This window comes from Amblyomma maculatum, chromosome 3 (genome assembly GCF_055883805.1).
Source record: "Amblyomma maculatum isolate TAMU_Amacu chromosome 3, ASM5588380v1, whole genome shotgun sequence".
Taxonomy (NCBI): Eukaryota; Metazoa; Arthropoda; class Arachnida; order Ixodida; family Ixodidae; genus Amblyomma; species Amblyomma maculatum.
In genome coordinates, this window is record NC_139346.1 from 203,291,641 (window position 1) to 203,305,147 (window position 13,507).

Consider the following 13,507-nt stretch of genomic DNA (forward strand, 5'->3'; position numbering starts at 1 on the left):
CCTTCGGCGTCTTGCAGTGAAATGTCTGCGAAGCGCGGCAAATAACTCGCGTGTATCCAGATACTCCGCTGCAGGAAGTTGTATGATGGAGTGTGTTCCGCGTTCTAAGAGAAAATTATTCATGAGGAAAAAAAAAACGAAAAAAAAAGAAAAAAAAAAAACGGCCGCCTCACTCGATTCTCAAGTTGCACCCTTTTTCTCCGGTGCTCTGCGGCTTGAAATGAGGGCGTGCGGAAGCTGTGTTTTCAAGTTTTGTCCACATTTCTCATATGCAGTTGTTGTTGTTCTTGTTCTTCCTCTTTTTCATTTCTTCGTCTTCTTTATAACGATCCATAACATCTCTTCACAATTCCTGCTGTGTCTCTATGCGCGGTGAATCTTGAATTAAGCGATAATTAACCGAGACGTTGCAGATGTTAAAGCCGCCACTCTCCAGGTGGGCGCAGGTATAAAATTAGGATGTGCCGTGCCACCTTGACTTTTCTGTCAAGGTGTTCGCTATGCGCGGAAGGTGGCTCTGGGAATTTCGAAATTTCCAAAAGGATTTACGCTGCACTGGGGGATCATCGATCGATAGCGCCAGCCGTGTGCACGGAGCTGGAGATCGGCGGCGCGCGCTTGTCCACAACTGTAGCGACAGGAAGCGTTGAACGAGGACTTCGAATTTTGAAATTTTAGGAGACTAGAGAGGGTCTATACCTCTAAAAATGACATGCGGGAAAAATCTAACGAAAAACCGTTTTTTTTGACGCCTAATAGGTTGAAAAGAACTTAGGCGTCGCGTTAGTGACAAGCAAAATCTGGTAGCGAATTACTTGAAATAGAGCGATACGAACTGCGAAGCGCTGCCAGGAGTCAGCACCATCAGACCGCACCCGCGTTCCTGACGGATATATGCGTGCCATCGCGAATGGCTTGCATGTAGCCCCACAGTTACATGCTCGATTTAGGTGCAGTTTTAGTATTCGAGGAAAACTGTTCCGAGTATGCCATTGTCACTTTATAAGCCGTAAATATATATAAAAAAATAAAACTGAAGGTAAAGAAAACCTGCACGAGGTGTACCACATGCTTTCGCCTCCTTCTCTATCACTCGCGTTTTGCAGGAGAGCGCGCATTAAAGATTTCCCTGCGCCACTGGAAAATAATCAGCTTAGTCCCGGGATGCGTTTCCGACGTCGCACGATGAAAACGAAGCAACCGCGAGTGAAAAGGCAATGAAAGGTTTAAAAAGAACAAGAAAGCATATCAAAATACAGGAGGTGCACAAAGCGCTGAAACGCCAGGGAGAAAAGGCGAATTAAGACAAACGAATACTTCACCTGTCGTCCCACCCAAACGAGGCACAAAGAAAGGACCATGCAATGATGTCCGACAAAAATGCGGCGGTGGCCGCAGACGTACACGGAGAGGTACGACAAGCCACCCTCGTAACATTAATGCGGCTCATGGAGCCACGTTTGAGATGAAGCGTACGCGAGAGCATGCATAAAAGCAAGAGGCGCACTTTCATCAACGTTCAGTCATACGCCTCCATCCTCTCCGGCGCTTCCTCGAAAGGGGCATGCATTTTTAAGGCGCATAAGCAGCAGCAAGGAGGCGTCGTTATAGCTGGGCGGAGGCAAGCGAAGCTGCAACCGTATTGCACAGGAAGTCTGAAGCCAGAGCGGCTGCATGTGTCTGGAGGCTGTTCGGCAGCGCGGCGCTGGATTTTAAGCTCGCGGCAAAAGCTGCACCCGCGACCCGCTCTGTGTCACTTAAAACGGTGCAGTGTTTCACAAGCTTACACGTTAAAGGCGTCCGCGACCCGGTCAGGAGGTGACTACAAAAAGTTGTTCGCCATCCACGACTCCACCACTTGACTGCCACGCGCTGTGCAATCATAGGTGGACACACAAATTGCGTACCTGCCAGAAATTCTGGGTGCTGGTTGGCCTACGCCGCGGGTAAAGCTTTGACGAATGGTGCACGGTACTAGAAGGTACCCAGTTCGCAGGCTACGCGCCAGAGACGGTTGGTGTGCTGGCGTATGCGAATGCCAGGTACAGCGCGGCGTTCCGGCACTCGTGGTAAAGAAGACGCCGCAGGTGGCTTGTCATTAATTACAGCCCACCTCCTTGGTAGCTCGAATAAGTTGGCTCTACCTTGTAGCTACCCTTTTGTTTCGTTTCGTTAAAGTCCTGAAAGAGCGAACATGCCTAGAAGAATGACGACGTTGGAGGTTTGGAGAGGTTTTTTTGACGACGATGTTCTAAGACAAGTTGCGACACTGGATTTAGAGTAACGGCAGGATGCGAATTGAAGCTTCTCTGCGAGACCTTTGATTTCAACCGCAAGAAAGTTGATGCAGCGCCCAACCTGAGCTTCAAGTTTCAGGTTCTTGTCGGCATCGCTTGCACGCGTGACTTTTCGCGCCGAATTACGTCGTGCATCCTCGAAAGCGCTTACATACAAAAGCTTGATAATCGAATTCATATTGGTGTATGAACACGCGATTAAAGTTCCAATTAAGGATATACAACTGATTAGTAATGTCACGGCAGTGTCGAACGGACGGTCGTCCGGCTTTCTATGCAGGACCGCAGAGCAGAAACGGATGCGAGTACGCGCATGCGCACAGAACGTTTGCCAGTTGTAGCGTCGTCTGCTCGACAGTCAATTCTGGTGTACACCTAAACTTGCCTAACCTTCTCTTAGGCGGAGAGTTCTGGTGTTCAGGTTCGGCTACATGGTAGTCAGGGCTTCACCACGTTTTCGCCGAGACTGCATGCTTTCGTGTGAATGCGCTGCGCAATAATTAATTTAAAGGGACACTAAAGAGAGAAAGGAAGTGGGTTTGCATCGATAGAATGCCAGTTCCTGATTACAAAAAGACCACTCTTACTGAAATCAGAGCTCTTATAAGGTAGTAAAGAAGAATAACAGAAATACAGGTATCGCCACCACAGCCAAACGGCCGAGGCTCGCAACTACAAATCACGTGACGCGCTAGGGATCCCGGAGGCTGACAAATGCGAATTACGTTGAATGTTTGAATGCGGTAGTACGTTTTTTCTCAAACATGATAACACGCTTTTATCATACGTAAACGACGGCGAAAAGACAACGTAAACGTTGCAAGGCAAATACAAAACTATACTTGGAGGCGCCACAAGCGCCCACTTCAGTTTTGGTTATGTTTCGGCTCAGGCATTTCGTGCGCACTCGGATAGTTTGTTTGAACCTGCAGCGCCTGAATTACGAGCTTGGAGCAGCAGATGCGCCTTGATGGTTCCCATTTGAGCATTCGGAGGCACGAGCGAGCGAAAGCCGCTACCGCCGACACGCTCCTTCGTTCACACTTCTGCGCCAACATATCGCCGCCGTTGCCGCTTCGACTGCGACCTGACCGCTTGACTGCAGCTACGTACGCCACGAAAAGCATACATATGCTAAGTACCGAAGGAAAAACGCCTTATCATTTAATTGTTCACTAAATCATGGCACATCTGACCAACATATACTGCGTCAACAAGACCTTCAACGTGCTATTTGCAGGCGTCGTAAACAAAAGGGGCATTCTTGCCGCTCATACCAAGGAGAGCGTCGATATATTGCGCTCGTCGCCTGGCGAAAAAAAGGGCCTCGGGTAAAAAGTAAAAACTAAAAATAACGAAGCACCAGAAATACATTACAAAAGGTTAAAAAAAATATATATTAGTAAAAAAAAAAAAAAAGACGACCAGAAGCGGTGAGACTCGAACTCTCTTCTGCTTGTTCCGTAACGTTCGGCGCTAACCGCTCGGCTACGCCGCGCCACGAGAACCTTGGAAATAGTTTTGGTTTTTATGTCATGGCCCCATTTACAATAAAGTGTTTCTGCTGCCGGTCTAAAAATTACAACTTCTTGATCATCGGCGCATGCTGCCTGCTCTCACGTCTTGCAACTAATGTTCTGGATGCCTATGCGCACTATATTGTGCACTGGATCCATTTTAACATGTGGAATTTCACAGCGCTGGCAAATGTAGTGGCGCCGGCACTTCGGTCATGTTCTGCTACCGTGGACGTAATTTTCGCTGAACACGGAGCTGTAGCACAAACCTTGAAGGAAAAAATTGCGACGAAGCTTCAGAACTGTCAAGCGCAGCAGCGAGGACACTATTTTGCTGGTAACTAAATCTTATTTGTATGTAAACATGTCAGGAAGCGTTGCGATGACCGAGGGCTCGGTTTGTTTATACACAGTGCAAGGAGCGCAAAAGCTTGAGAAACATGTAAAGTATTGTGCATTACAAGCCCTCTATGTTTTTTTTTTCTTCCTTTATGGGCCCATCGCTCGGTAAATTACTCTCTTAATCGTTTTATTTATTTCGGCTGACGCCATCATTGCGAGTACGCTGTTGCCAAGTTGGCCCTTGAGGGATGCGACGCCGCGGGCCGCGCCGGCTCGCCAGCTATCACGGAGTCTCCGCTTACGTCATAGTGTGCGTCACTCAACTCCAACTACGTAGTTGGAGGCCACAGTTTGAATTCGACCGGCGGGAACAAGAAAAAACCTCAACTTCTTATCGCAATATCTCAGCAATTATTCGATTTTTTGCTGCCGGATATGCGGCGACAGTGTCACCAAGTGTAGTTTATTAGATTTTCATACCATCTTTGGCTGTCTTTAGTGTCCCTTTAAGCCTCGCGCCTAGCTGCTGACAGCAGAGTCACGGTGCGCGTTTCTTACGGCAGTGACACGAAGGAGAGGAGAGAATAAACGCTGTGTTGTGTTTACAAGCAGGAATCTCTGTGCTGAGGTGCGTTACGAGAAACAAAGGAAAACTTTTCAGTTCAGACGTGCGTATTTTTATACTCACTGCTTCGGTTCACGCGTCATGATTTATATTTGTAACCAAGAAAGTCTCCGCCAGAATTTCTGTTACTGTGGATAAATCGGATACTAATTCGTCGCGTCACTTTCTCCCACGTTGAACCCGCCAGACAATGAGTGCTTTTTCCCATTTCGTTTCAGAGCTGTCACTTTTTAATTGTGGGCCTTCAATAACCGATTTTAAGTTTCGATAGAGTTGCCAATTTTCTTGCAACAAAAACTTCGGGGCACCCGCTAGCATACTAGCGTCAGATGGAAAAAAAAAAAAAAAATGAATCGCACTTCAGGGGCGCGAAATTTCTCGTTCAATAGGTTTTTCGCCGCCTCGTATATTCGCGTCTCCACTTAAATGCTTTCACAAAGATGCTTTTGCAAATTTTGCTACCTGCATGCTAACCATCCAGCAGTGAACATGAAAATAGTCGAGAATCGAAACTTACTTAGCTCCAGAAACCCACAAATTTCTGACAAAAGCCGCACTCGACTGTGTGCTGCATAAAGGGTACCCAAAATGGAGGCTCACCCGGCTGAATTTCTCTCATAACTGAAAAACGCGGCACTACGAGCACGCAAAACGTCACGACAAAGAAACGAAACAGAACAGCGCACTGTATAGCAGACGACGGCGCGCAGATGAAACCCATGGCCACCTTTGGCGTTCTCGAGTGGAACCTATGTGCGTAATCACAATGTTTTTTTTCTTCTGCTACTATGCGTTTATCGTGCTGTCTGAGAGCTGCCTTAAATGTCAATGTCGTGTCGCATGAATGGCGGTATTTGTGATGGAATGCTGCAGCGTGCGCGACAGCAAAGCCGGACTTCACAAGTAGCTATAGATAGCGAGGTTCATAGAAGCACACAGCGCCTTTTGAGGGTATACGTACGGATTCAAAGCACGCAAAGTGATTGACTTTGGGATGTCGTTGCGCACTTTGTCACACTGTTTTTCAAAGTATACTCATCAACTGCTACCGAACGGCCGCTTTCAAGGGTGCTCTGTGAAACGAGATTTAGGTTTAGGAAAGTTTTGCTTATACGGCACGTGTTGCATGGGTCGTGCTCCCGCCTCATACCCATAGCAGCAGCCGATTCCCACGCGCACGTCTCACAGTGTTTTTAAAATGCTCAACCGTTAAAATGACGTTTCATAATTCTGAATTTTGGTCTAGGATGTTCGTGGTTACTCTTCACAAAAGGACGACGTTGTAGACGCAGAGTAAGGTTTGAAAAAAACTCCTTTAGAACATTCGTTTACATCTATTCTTGTAGACGCTGAGCTTTTTCTTTACCAGTCGGCTGATATTTTCAATCGTTCTATAGCTAACTCAACCCGTCGTATATGGAAACCGTCGCGAAAACTGCATATCGTCTCTCGCCCGCGAAAGGCAAGGCGGCTGTGAAGTCTATCCGGATTAAGTCAGTTCCGCCGCCTTGCACCCCCACGTTAAGCTGCTGGACTCTCATGAAATGAAAGTCAAGCACGACTACCGGAATGAGTCTGTGCCCGCACATTCGGTCCTTTATAGCTACCAAGTTCCTCGTTACAGCTGAATCGGTGCAATACAGAGCGCCCGTTTCCTACAAGGCCCATGCGGGTGAGAGAGAAACCAACAGCGAGTGCACAAACGTATTCCACCTTTTTTTTTATTTTTGTACTGTATAGCGCTTAATCTCCGGAGCCGCGTAGAATTTGCCTCCTCGCGAGCAGAATTAATACTTAATGTTTTGTTTTTCTTTTTTCTTTTTGCTAACAACACCGCTCTGCTGACGGACAGGTTACTGACCGCTGACCTACGCATGTACTGTAGCCCTGTAGTCTCTGCTACAATCCCAACCAATTCACGAACACGGCTCGCTTTAATCCCTGCCAGGTCTGAAGCTGATTCTCACCGGGCCGAATTCGGCTTCACTCGGAAGCCAGTCAAAGCAGAGGGCGGGGCGCGCATCCCTGCTTCGATTTGTTACTGGGTCGGACCGAGTGAGTTTGTGTCGCAGATTGGAGCCATGTTTTTTTTTCTTTTTTTTTTTTTGTGTGTACTTGCGACGGCGAGAGCCCGCTTTTCTGCAAAGCCGGATCAGGCAGGTCGTGCGGAAATACATTTGCGAGCAACCAGGACGTCTGTTTGCGAGCGAGCGCTGCTCATGCGATGGGGCGAAGCTACGCGTAGAAGCTGGAAAATCGAAGAGTCCTAAGGCTGAATACTAGAATCAACACTGACAAAGTGGAATCTGCTCGGAAGAACGCTATGCAGTTTACCTTCCGCCCCAACTGTGTTCTGTCGACGTAAATGCTTCTCGTCCTTTGTCATTGTTTGGACAGCGCGATTTCAGTTCTCGTGTATAGTTATTTACCGAGATTTATTCCTTTCCAGCGACCTTCTTTATTTTACCTTTACGGCCGTTCAGAAACTGGCAAACAATGTTTTCTGTTGAATTATTGAACTTTGAACCAGTTACAATGCGTAATGAATTTCGGCCTCGGTAGTACGTGGACTTCTGATATAGAATATATATATATAATATATAGTAATAAACACTATGAAACGCCTGTGACGAGTCTTGTGCCACGTATCTTGGAACACAAGGAAGAAGAAAAGGTGTGAGTTCAGATCACAAAAAGCACAGCAAGGAGATTTATGTGGCATCGCAGCCACAGAAATCTCCAGAGCAATTGGGAAACTCGGCTACGAACAACGACTGGTTTTAATTCGCATTTTTTGTGTGCCTATGGATTGTCGCGCCAGCTAGATGCAGTCAACAGCAGCTTTCTGCCATCGTCACATTGACTTATGGAAACCACTTTTTTCTTTCTTCTTTTTCGCCTTAATTACCTCACGGGTGTTATGTCCAAGAATTTTCGTTACTGCAAAGCTTGAACTTACTTTATTTTCTCGGTGATTGTGCATTTATAAAAAATCTGAAAGTTTGCAATTCAGACAATGCTTCTTTTAATGGCCGCGGGCGCCACCACTATTCGTAAACACCCGAATTTCGACCTACCAAAACTACCGTTTTTCGATACATGGGCCCTACGGTTTCGCAACTGGTGATATCAAAGAGCTCTGAGAAATCGCTCGCTCTACGCCAAAGCGCTTACGAGACCGACACACGCGTAGTCGGTCGTGGCTGTGTTGGTGGCAAAAGCGGCTTCGCAGTCGAGTGCTGCATGGACTTCTATATAGGCTACCTTTCGGAAGCGGCAATAGCGCTTGGATAGCTTTTTCCCCGTTCGTCAAACATGACTGAATTAACGCGGTGTAGTCATATGTGATTGTCGATGCTCGCACGCCACTGCGCCAAAGCTTGTGCGGCAGCGTGCTGTCGACGGTCCCAACTTTAATCATGCCGCCTTTTCTAAAATCCCCCCTGCCCTCCCTCCTCCTGCGCGCGTCGTCAAAAGTACTTAAGCAGCATTAGCGGAGTTATAAGTTTCATTTCGTTAGTACGACGCGGTCTCCGGTATGCAGTGAGAAGAAAACCAATTGCAGGCAACGTTTTGCGGTGAAAACTAGAAAAGACAACATCATTATGTAATTAAAACATAGAAAAACAAACATATTTTACACAATAAGCTGCAGACATATCCTCCTTAAAACACGCTTTCTGTTCTGAAACACGGTAGCTGCTGCACTGTTGGGTAGCTCGGCCCTGTGGCGAAGCCGAACGTGCCTTCACGCTACGAAACAGGACTGAGGGAGGTCCGAAGCCTCTTAGATTGTAATGCGTGTGTAGGAGTAGGTGCAAACAAGAACTAATTTTGCTTGTAATCTTCCGCATATTTTTGATAAATAACGTTATCATCCACGTGCGCATTAACGTTAGGCCCAGGACTTGCGCTGACGTGCGCTTTTCTGTAGGAAAGACTCCGCAGCACCGCCTTTCGCAGAGAGACACTTACTAGCTCGCTAGAAAGAGCGCAGTAAGTGAAGGGAAAAACTCAGCGACCCGGCGGACTCTGGCGGCAGCAGACTTCAAAGTTCACGTTCCGAGAAGAGAACCCCAGATGGTATGGAGCTCGGGACATGACGTCTGGTGCGCCAATGCTGACTGCTCAGAGACAGAGGGCGGTTCCTGGCTGCGAGAGGACGCTGCGACGGCCGATCGGGCAGCAACGCTGTGTTAGCGGAATCTATAACGAGACTTCCGCGCTACCTACCTACTCCTACAGAGAAAGGGGTCAGTTTCGATCTCTGACCACCTCGAGCCAATTATAGTGTAACAATGCAATTAACTCGGTGCATAAAATGCTTTTGTTTTAATTTCCTCATCTCTTTTTCCGGCCTCCTTGTGCTCACCCTGGCCCTGACCACGCTACCTGTATACATCCCAACAGTGCACAAAAAGTAGAGCCTTTTTAACCTAACCGACTGGCGCCACCAGTGAATGGGAAATAAGCGGTCCGAAAGTAAGCTGTACTTCTAAAACGAGAGTTCAAATATCACCGCACCATACGAGGCACACAATACGCAAACTGTGCATGACTGTTGAGTGAAGCATGGCTCGTCGTGCCTTTTCGATATCATTGCTAAGAGCGCTGTCTACAGAGCACATCGTCAGCCAATAACGGTCGCCACCATAGTAGCAGTCATTATCAACCAGCTTGCTATAGCCTCTTAAAAAGATATATATTTTTTTCCCTTTCTTACTTATCTCCAATAAGACGCCCTGTGCATGCCGTAAGCCATCCACAATGGTTATAAACATCATGAGACTTCACTGCAGCCAGGAGGGAAAAAAGAAAGAAACTTTACTATGATACCTTGTTTGTACAATGCCGTGATTGTGCAACTGCTAATTTGCGTAAATGAGACTCCGACTGGGGCGTACCAGTATTATGTGTTTATGAAAGGCGTCTTTATGTAAGTGCGTATACGTCCAGTGTGCACGGCGATTTCCGACACATTTAGGAATGGAAGAGAACAATAATAAAGCCGGAGAGCATTTTAGTTGGCATTTCACATTTAAAACAAATATAAAAATGGACCTTGCAGCTACAGCACATTCTCAAAACACCTCTATGAAAAGCAACGTTAAAACGCTTCACTCTTGCTTTGGACTTTGCCGGTATGTAGACAGTTTTTCTGTATTCGTAAGCCGATTAGAGAAGCAAACATCCTAGAGAATAAGCGTTCGGAAAGAGAGCACGAAGTACGCACAAGCCAGTCAATCGAAGGCTACAAGGGGCAGTACAGACCATAAGGAAGACCTACAATGCTTCCAATTTTTTTTTTCTTTCTTTTTTTTTTTTTTTTTTTGCCTGCGCTGGACGTTCTCAGTAGGAACAAGAAAGCGAGCTTTACTCCGCTCCGGCGCCCACAAGCGTTCGAGCGCTCGGAAGCTGAATAAGAGAAAACAGAAAAGCATACGGCGAAAGCAGCCGGGTTTCACACAGCGCCGTACGGGACACAAATCCTCTCTCCACATCTCATCCGACGGGGAAAATCTGGCAGCGGAGTGCACAACGAGAGCGGCGACAGGTGCGCCCCCGTGTGTATTCTACACCAATCGCCCCTCTCCTCCTTCTACACCGTTTCTCTGCCTGCCCGTGTCTTATTGGATTTGCGCGGCCTGCGAGGGCGCGCCGACTGGCTCAGTTCGACGCTATCGCTTGCCCGCTCGGTTGCTGCCTGGCTTCCTTGGAGCGGCGATGTCATGGGAGCGTTGCTTTATTCCGCGCTGTTTACTGTCGCTAACGCGCGTCAAGGTAAAACACTCATTGCGTTAGCTCTTCAGATGACGTACAATAGATCACGCGGAATGTTTGCCGCCCGACAGGTGGCATCGTATTATAGTGTTAGGTGGGTGCGTTTGTGTCGCGCACGACACCTCGGAAAGGTGTATGATTTACCGACGCGGCCCCTTTTCCACATTTTTTTTTTCTTTTTGCCTTTCACTGCTCGCCAAAGCTTCGCGAGAAGTTGTGCAGGTGCGTTTTCGAGCAAACTTAACCGGAGGCTATCCGTCATGTCTACGGAACAGAACCTCTGTGTTTGCTTAGCCTCCCTGTTTCCTCTGCTCTTATGTGTTCTCATAAAACTACTACAAGTAAGCTTCGGCGCTTGCAGAGGGCTTCATTCCTGACTCCAGCACTTTGGTCGTTACTGAAGCATTCGAATCAGCTTCCGAATAAGTTTCTTCTTCATTCCACGCTGGTAAAAGTTTGGTTCCAAATTAAATTAAGTGCGATTAGACGAAACCTTCTTGGTGCGCATTGTTAATGCCCTTCCTCTGTCGAGCACTAGTTCTCTTCTTTCTTTATCAGGCGCTCCTGTAGGTGACCGCCACAAGACTATACCAAAGGATAATTTCTGCAGCTAAGCTGAGAAATGCATCGCTTTGGTAACCAGATGCATAAAAGTTTGCAATCAATACACGCGGCGCATAACGTTCTCACATCCTTCCGCGTCGGCGCCTCGGTGCATTGCAAAGGTTCGCGTTAAAGTTTGATCGAGGCCGCCGCCTTCGTTAGCAGGAGCAGAAATTGCAGTGCACACACGCTTCGGAACTCCCCCGCTTAGAACACGGGAGGCAGAGATAACGGAACGCCCTGGTGTAGAACTCAGCACTGCATTGCAGCGCAGTTGAGGGCTGTATATACGACACTGCAGGTATAACGAGGGAGGAACGAGCAACCTGTCAAACCAGGAGCCCGTGTAGTGGATCGTACTCCAAATACGGCTGCAATATAAATAATTATGTGCGAATTAACTCTCACGCTCCTACAACTAGCCTTGATTAGAAACATGAAATGAGAGGAACGTATATACTAACTTTTTTGTGCATTGTTAAAGTGAGGCCTCTGCCAAAACACTTCTGTTATGCAATTGTGACGAAGTGTCCTCCTAAATTAATCTCTTAACGCGGCAACCAGAAAATCCGGCATCGGCGTTGTCAGCACGTGACTTGCCTGCGCACTGACGTCACCAGACCACACGACATGGCTGAGTTGGGAACCGAATCTCCCGGGTATTTAGATTAGATTTTAGTGAGACGTCCGTTGCTCGAAGGAATACACATTTTCTCGTTATATAATAGGTTCACAGTAAGAAAAAAAAAGCTAATTAATAAAAAGACGTTCCTGTTTCGAAAATAATTAAACGGCTGCCTAATGAATCCAGCTCGCTTTTTTTTTTCTTGGTCTGTAATAACGACACATATGCGTTTACATTACAGTTGCGGAACGACCTTTTCCTACTCTGGATTCTCAGATATATTCGCTGCACGAAATTTAATTTCTCTCCATGCTACATGAACTTTACACTCTAAACATGAATTACTCTGCATTGGAGTGAGAACGTACTAATAACTCCTCTAGCACACTCCGTAAAACAGCAGTGTATTGTTTTTCCAAGTCGTGGGGTAGGTTTTCGACACTAAGTATACGGATTGCTATACTATTGGCAACAGAGGTATATTCTAACCTAAAAAATTCATTTGATGTAATTAGCAATAGCGGAACATTTAACCGCGGCACTAAATGTCTTGCGATTAGTAATTGGAGGGTATAGAAACTTTGGTTAAAATCATAGTAACTGCGAGAGTTTCGCATGTTTTCAAGTTGATAAATATTATTGTTCCGTATTTTTAGTTGTGAAAATTTGCTTCAAGGCTTGGGCAGCATACCCTTCTCCTGATAGGAAGTGCACTAGAGGACATGGTACTCCCTTTAATTCTTTGTAGGCTTGTTTGTGTTTAGAGTGTGCACCATCGATCATTCTAGGCGTGATTTCAGCTTAAGTTGCAGCTATTGATATAGCTTTCCTGCGGCTCTTGATTTGAACAAAAACACTGGGACGAGATTTTCAAAAAGTCCGATGACAAATTGATGCCTCGCTGCCATCTCGTTGAAAGAGCACAGCTATTTGCTATCACATAATCGATGTACGCGCGGTACAGCTGCATGCGCATAGCGACTGGGTTTAAACCGCTTGACACTTTTCTGCTCCTCTCTGTTTCTTTTTTTTTTCTTTTTTTTTAAGCTGCTAGAGTATATATGCAAATAGCATCCGGAATAAACATTAGTTGTCAGTTAAGCGCTGTGTTCGTCCCTTTGTTCCCTCTTGGCCTCGTGCCGTTGCGCTGCTTCACTAGGTAAACATAGTCGGCCGCGTTGCGCAACAGCCATTATGTAAAGACATGTGGCATCGCGAATACATGTCACAGTCGAGAAGGTTCTCTCCACGTGCACTCGACGCTCTTGTGTAATGATCGTGGCGCCTCGGGTGAGCCAATCACGTGGCGTGCGAAAAGAAACTGAGGGGGGGAATTTAAGCTCCACCCTTAATGGTGTGACGCAATGGCGTTAATATCACTTCTGCGGCTCCCCTTGAAGATCGTCGTTCGCGCACAAGCACTGTGCTACTCGCGTAATCACTTAACAGCTTAATTTGCGCCCCTATTATCTGACAAATATTCATTAACATACAGTCGTAAGATGCCCAATTATGTAAAAGGCCGCCTGGCATAGACATCTACAAAGCTGTACGGACGTGCCTACGTGACACAAGAGTAGCGCATCATGCTTCTCGCCCAAAAAGTTCTCCATCTCCCAATCCCATCTCGAATTTGGCACCGCCTGCCCCGTCACGTGGTCTCCTGACGTCATACAGTCAACTGACGAATCAGTGCCCGGCCATGCCATCTGACAAT

General features: G+C 46.9%; 1 protein-coding gene across 1 annotated transcript in view; it reads right to left on the reverse strand.

The window, feature by feature from the left end:
* LOC146197464 (uncharacterized) overlaps positions 1-13,507 on the reverse strand; it is a 167,256-nt gene that overhangs the window by 22,398 nt on the left and 131,351 nt on the right. The window lies entirely within an intron of this gene.